This window comes from Dioscorea cayenensis, chromosome 9 (genome assembly GCF_009730915.1).
Source record: "Dioscorea cayenensis subsp. rotundata cultivar TDr96_F1 chromosome 9, TDr96_F1_v2_PseudoChromosome.rev07_lg8_w22 25.fasta, whole genome shotgun sequence".
Lineage (NCBI taxonomy): Eukaryota > Viridiplantae > Streptophyta > Magnoliopsida > Dioscoreales > Dioscoreaceae > Dioscorea > Dioscorea cayenensis.
In genome coordinates this window covers 23206323-23213795 of record NC_052479.1, presented here as the reverse complement: position 1 = coordinate 23213795, position 7473 = coordinate 23206323, and the positions used below count along the sequence as shown (strand labels likewise).

The 7473-nt window shown below is 38.2% G+C and overlaps 1 non-coding gene across 1 annotated transcript; it reads left to right on the top strand.

Annotated features, from left to right (window-relative positions):
• The first annotated feature begins 3372 nt into the window (after window positions 1-3372).
• LOC120269665 lies at window positions 3373-3479 on the top strand. Its single transcript, XR_005539308.1, has one exon. It is a non-coding gene; the product is annotated as a small nucleolar RNA R71 (small nucleolar RNA).
• Window positions 3480-7473: the final 3994 nt, after the last annotated feature.

Genomic DNA, 7473 nt, shown 5'->3' with positions numbered 1-7473 from the left:
GCTCGAGAATAGCAAATCTCATGCCCTAGGACTTGGGGGATGACTCACACGGCCATTTCGCGGCTTGCTTCCTAGACCGGGTGCCATAAGCTGCAATATTTGAAAGAAAATTGATTAAACTAGTTAATTAATCAATGCTGCAGAAATCCACATGGTTGTGTGGAATTTCCGCATGCCCGTGTCGATCCACGGGCGTGAAAAACGCATGGTCGTGCCTCAAAAAACCAAAAATATACCGTTAGATTGCTTCTAACTTTCGTCTAAACAAGCATAATCATTTTAGTTGTAAAGATGAAGCATTTTTCACCAGTTTCATCGATTAAAATCAAGAATTGACGAAGAAAACAAAAGATAAAGGCTTACTGGGTTATGTGAAATGGGAAAAAAACTTGAATCGACCGGAAAACCAAACAAAAAAATCCCTCCAAATAGGCAATACAAAAATCGGGAGAAGATGTGAGTGTGATTTCAGATGAATGGAAAGTCTGAAAATGAGAAGAAATGATGATCCTTTTTAAAAGGACTCGTGCCTCTTGGCGTTCTGTACATCCACACGGCGTGTGGAAATTGCCCACGCCTGTGCACCTCCATAGGAGAGTTTTACAGGGGATGATGCATGCCCCTGTGCGCTATCGGGAAAACCCTCACTTCCTCTTAATGCATCCGCATGGCATGTATAAAATACCCACGCCCATGCACCCGACCCACAGGGGCAGCGGCACGCCCCCGTGGCTTATCTGTCAAACCGAGCAGAATCACTTAGTGTTTCGCACGCCCGTGTGGAAATTCCACGCGGGCGTGGATAGTCACAGGCCCGACTAACAGGGGCAGCCCCACGCGCCTGTGTCTTCTCAGTATGGAGAGAGCTCGTCTGCAGAGATTCGCACGGGCGTGCAGAAAATACCCACGCCCATGCGTTTTTCACAGGTTCACCCACAGGGGAGAGTCCACACCCCTCTGTGTTCTCGAGATAATTTGCCAAGTCTCTGCAGGAAGACACACGCCCGTGTGGGAATTACCCACGAGCGTAGACCATCACAAGGTCGCTCACAGGGGTGAGTCCACGCCCCTGTGTCTTCTCTGGATGAGATTTGAACAAGACTCACACTGTGCGAAAATTCCACACGGGCGTGTGTTTTCTCTGTACACTTAGAAAACTTTGTAGGCTCTGCTGAAAATTTTTGAACATAACTAAAACACTCAGAGCCTGCTTTACAAGGCAACTTTAACAAGAGAAAACACGAAAAAAAAAACACTCAAATGACCTAAACTTCGCCAAATCCACATAAATACACATGATGACATCAAAATCCACAATACAATACACAAAAGAAACATTTAAAAATTAAGACACCAACACTCCACACTTTATTCGTAGAAAAAAACTAAACTACTAACTAAGAAAACAGTAAACACTTGGGTTGCCTCCCAAGAAGCACTTGTTTTACGTCACTAAGCATGACATACCTTGTCTTACCTCACGGGGGTTCAAAGATGAAGGTTGCTCTCTTACCCATCGCTTGAAAGCATGATGAACAGAGTCTTTTCAAGGTAGAGGGAGAGTTATAGGGCTTGGGATCACCTAGCAATGTTTCATCCAACTTGTTCGGTTAACGCACATTTCCAACAGCCTTGGAGCATTTCCGGTGGCATCTCCTCGCCCTCTTCATCTTCCGAAGCACCTTCTTCAGGATCCCCGAAGTAGACGGAACTTCTTCCATTGAGCCAAGCATTATTACTTCTTCATTTTCCTCCTCTTGGTCGAATAAACCCTCGTACGGGTTCGGATTGAACATTTCTTGCATATATTCATCAACAATCTCATCAGTAGTCTCTATAAAATACAAAGTATTATCAAAATCAAGAGAATGCCATATGGCTTTAGCAAGGTGATATGTGAGCTTGTCATCTCTAACTCTCAAAGTTAGCTCCCGCCATCCATGTCAATCAATGCCTTGGAAGTCCGCAAGAACGACCTCCCAAATATCAAGGGTACATCTGGCCTTCACAGTCTAGTACCACAAAATCAACAGGAAATAAGTACTCGTCCACCTTAGCAAGCACATCTTCGATGATACCCCTCGGATGTCTCACCGTTAGGTCCGCCAATTGCAAAGACATCCGAGTGGGCCTAGGCTCACCCAAGCCTAGCTTTTGAAAGAAGGTGTATGGCATGACGTTGATACTGGCCCCTGAGTCCGCCAATGCCATTTCTTTACCTAAATTGCCGGGTCTTTCCTCTTGTTCGGCAAGTTCTTTTGCAAAACCGCCAAGCAAGAAGCATCTAAGATCACTGAAGCACTCTCATCTAACTTCCTCTTGTTAGTCAACAAGTCCTTCAAGAATTTTGCATACTTAGGCATTTGAGATAATGCCTCAACAAAAGGAATGTTGATGTGGAGTTGCTTGAACAAGCTCAGGAACTGCTTGTACTGTTCATCCGCTTGGTCATTCTTCAACCTAGAGGGATAAGGGATTCTTGGCTTGAAAGGTGGGGGTGCCACCTCCTTCTCTTTGCTTGTTCCATCTTCAACCTCTATGACCTCGGGTGTGTGTTCATTGGGCTTCTCACTCGGAAACCTACCATCAACTTCATGACCACTTCTGAAAGTGATCGCCTTCACATGCTCTCTAGGATTGGTCTTGGTATTGCTTGGCAAGCTTCCTTGTGATCTCTCCGATAGAGACTTCATAATCTGGCCCACTTGATTCTCAAGGTTGCGCAAAGAAGCAGTGTGGTTGCGAAGTGTAGCCTCAACTGATTGAAACCTTGTATCCGATGATTGCACAAATCTAGTCAAGACTTTCTCCAAATCGGGCATTCGTGTCTCCAAATTGGTAACTCAGTTCTCCATGTTTGGGGATTGTTGCTGTTGGAAACCCGATGGCCCTATGGCCTTTTGTGGACCTTGGTTACTCCATGAGAAATTAGGATGATTTTTCCAACCTGGATTGTAGGTGTTGCTATATGGATTCCTTTGATTCCTCATCGCATTACCCACAAAATCAACATTCTCAACCGAAGATGCATCACCAATGGAGATCGGCCAATTGGAGGGAGCATGTCCTCCACCACACCCGGTGCAAGTAGTCACAGGTGCCACTCTATTGCAAGTTAGAACATCTAACTTCTTATTTAATGGTTCCACCTAAGCCGGCAATGAAGTTGCTGCATCTATCTCATGAAGCCCTGCCACCTTCTTCTTCTCCCTAACATTCCATTGGTAGTTATTTAACCCCATTTCTTTAATTAGTTGATGGGCCTCACCGGGGGTCTTGCTACCTAAGGTACCTCCTACTGCCGCATCCAAAAGTTGAGATGTGCTTGGATTCAACCCGTTGTAAAAGGTCTGAACAATCATCCACTCTGGGAATCCATGTTGCGGACACTTTCTCAGGAGTTACTTGAACTTTTCCCACGTCTCAAATAGAGACTCTAATTCTGACTGTACAAAGGATGAGATCTCATTCCTATGCTTTGCAAATTTTCCGGGAGGGAAATAACGGGCAAAGAAAGCTTCTACCATCTCCTCCCATGTGGTAATTGTTGCTCTAGGTAATGAGTATAGCCATTGCTTCACTCTCCCCTTTAAGAAAAATGGGAAGGCTCTCAACTTGATGGCATCATCCGTCACACCGTCTATCTTGAGAATATCATACACCTCGAGAAAGTTCTTTATATGCCTGTTTGGATCCTCTTCGGCCAAACCTTTGAACTGTGCAGTTTGCTGCAACATGTGGATGAATGCCGGCTTCAACTCAAAGTTTTGAGCTGTAATCGGGGGACGCACAATAATCAATTGTGTTCCCAATACTGATGGTCTGGCATAATCGGACAATATCCTCTATTGCTCATTTTATTACCCCCATATTATCCGATCCTTCAACTTCCAAATCAGCTAGATTAGACTGTTCTTGCACAGGTTCTTTCCTTTTTCTTCTAAGTGTACGTTCGAGTTCGGGATCTCCTTCAATCAATATTGAGGGGTTCCCTCGGGTCATGAACCTGGAGCTGCACAAAAAGAAAGACAACAAATCAGAATGATGATAGAAAAGAAGATGTGAAATAGAATGAATAAATGAATAGCTAAGAAAACAAAGTGCAAATATCTCTAAATGCCTATTCCATGTCAACGGCGCCAAAAACTTAACAACGCCCCTTGCATATGTCCCGCAAGTGCACATGTTTGTCGAGTAATAAAATCCCACGTGAGTGGGTATCGTATCCACAAGGAATAGGGATTAAAAATACTAAAGTTGTTTCTTAACTAAGCGAAATATGAATAGTGATTTGTGTGGTAAGATGTAATGCAAACAAAAGTAAAAGAGACAAGAGAGAGTGCACAAGTAAAGGGGAGGTAAGGCAATCTATATAAATGGAGTACTCAGATATTGATACGTATAGGACAATCGTTTCAAGTGCAAAAACCCTTTATTATGCTTCCTAACTAATGCATTAATGAGTCGTGGAGATACTTTAATATATGGTCCCATATCTAAGATCAACCATGCCTAACTCTATACATGTCCCGGAGGAGAAATTGAACAATCTCTCAACCTCGCACTCGTATAGAATTGCAATGAGTTCTAGGGATTCCAAGTGATAAATCCTCTTCCTATACGAAGACCTAACTCTTTGGTCCAGGCGGAAGGTCACTAGCCACAATTAAGCCCTAGATGCTAAAATCACTTCAACGCTTCACTCCATTGCACTCGCAACTAAACCTCAGTGGAAGGTCATCCCTTAGCCCATTTACTCTATTATAACCGCAAAGAACTCAAGGAATTTGAGGTAGAATAAATCATACCGTTGGAGAAAGGGGACGCTCTGCTACCTCTCGACTCACCCTCTCAACCCTCTCTAATCTAGCTTTGTATAACTCTCATGGTGTGTCACTCACTCACAAGGGTTACCAATAAGAACTCTCGCGGCATTGGTGGAGATCTTGTTACACATGCACAAGCCGGAATACTTAGAATGTGACTACCTTTGTGCCTCTCCAAATCATTGTGCTAGCTAGAATACAAGGAGGTTGGCACACATTCTAGCATCTTGAACCCGACTTATGTCTTCGCGTTTGAACCTTCTCAAGATTTTCCTCCAAATGGTGCATTCACGATCTACATTGGCTTCTTTCTCTAAGATACGGCTTCACAACTCTATATGCACGAGAGTAACATAAGTACACACATATTAGCGTTAAAACCCGATAAAAGTAATGCTCATCATAAGGAAAGAACACTTCGTCTTCTTATCACACAAGCACTTATCAGACATTACTTAAGAAAATATAGTATTAGGGTTTTGATTCAAAAATAGTAGACATTCTTAAAGAAAACAAGGATTAGGCTTTTGTTTAAAAAATATGAGACATGTCGAAAATAAAACATAGGAGATATTCGGAAAAGCAAAACAAATGATTACGGTTTTGATTCAAAACTGAAAAATATGACACATAAGATAAGAAAAAATAGGATTATGTTTTTGTTTGAAAGATAGGTTACATTGCGAAAAGAAAACATAAGATTAGGGTTTTGACTGAAAAATAGTTGACATTCCGAGAAGAAAACATATGACTATGGTTTTGATTGAAAAATATTAGACATTCCGAAATGGAAAAATCGGATTAGAATTTTGATTAAAAATTAGCAAACATTCCCAAAACAAAAGTTTGTATTAGTGTTTTGATTTTTAAATGAGACATTCTGATAAAAAAACAAATAATTAGGGTTTTGATTAAAAACTGAATAATTTGACATAGTCTGAAAAGAAAACAGAGGATTAGTGTTTGAATTAAAAAATAGGAGTCATTATGAAAGGAAAAATAGGATAAGGATTAGGATTTTTATTTAGAAAGAGGAGACATTACTGAAAAAAAATAACATTAGGTTTTCGATTGAAAGATTGGGAGACATCGCGAAAGGAAAACATGGCGAATAGGGTTTTAATTCAAATATAGTAGGCAATCCTAATATAAAACATATGATTATTGTTTTGATTCAAAAATAGGAGACATTAAAAAATAGCAGACATTCCTAGAAGAAAACTTAAGATTAGGCTTTAGATTCAAAAATAGGATGCATTCTAAAAAGAAAACATAGGATTTGGAATTTTAATTCAAAAATAGGAGGCACTACGAATTGAAATTATAGTATTAGGGTTTTAATTTAAAAATAGGAAACATTAAAATAAGGAAACATAGGATTAGGGTTTGAATGAAAAATATGAGGCATTACAATAAGAAATCATAGGATTAGGATTTTGATTAAAAAAAAGTAGACATTCCGAAAAGCAAACACAAGATAAGGTTTCAATTGAAAAATATAAGACATTTTAAAAAGAAGACATAGGATTAATGTTTTGATTAAAAAAATGTAGACATTCCCAAATAAAAAATAAGATTAGGGTTTTGATTAAAAACTAGGAGGTATTCCAAAAAAAAACTTAGGATTAGAGTTTTGATTAAAAAATATGAGAGAGTATGAAAAGAAAACATACAATTATTGTTTTCATTCAAAAATAGCAGACATTGTCAAAATCAAACATAGGATTACAGTTTTCATTCAAAAATAATAGATACTCCCAAAAGAAAACTATGATTATCGTTTGAATTAAAACAGATAAATAAGAGATATTAAGAAAAGAAAACATAAGATTTAGGTTTTGCTGTCAAAATAGTAGACATTTTGAAAGGAAAACATAACATTAGTTTTTTTAATTCTTAACAGAAAAATATGAGATATTTCGAAAAGTAAATATAGGATTAGGGTTTTAAGTAAAAAAATTATAAAAATTTCTATAAGAAAACAGAGGATTAGGGTTTTGATTAAAAAAAATATGAGCCATTACGATAAGAAAACATAGGATTCAAATTTTGATTAAAAAATAGGAGGCATTAAAAAACTTTGTATTATCATTTTGATTGAAAAGTATGATACATTCCCAAAAGAAAACATACTATTAGGGTTTTAATTCAAAAATAGTAAACATTAAGAAAAAGAAAAACATAGGATTTCTGGTTTGATTGAAAAATAGGAGACATTACGAAAAGAAAACATAGGATTAGTGTTTTGATTAAAAATTAGCAGATGAAAACATAGATTAGTATTTTGGTTGAAAAAAAGAGACATTCCAAAAAATGATATTATTAGAGGTTTGATTGAAAAATATGAAATATTGTGAAAACAAAATATACAATAAGGATTTCGATTAAAATTTGAAATTTAGGAGACATTGAGAAAAGAAAGCATAGGATTAGTGCTTTGATTAAAAAATAAGAAACATTACAAATAGAAAACATTGTGTTAGGGTTTTGATTCAAAAATAGAAGACATTCTGAAAAGAAAACATAGAATTATGGTTTTGATTGAAAAATTGAAATATAAGAGCCATTCCGAAAGTAAGTCATAAGATTGGGCTTTTGATTTAAAACCGAAAAATATGAGACATTATGAATACAAAAGCATAAAATT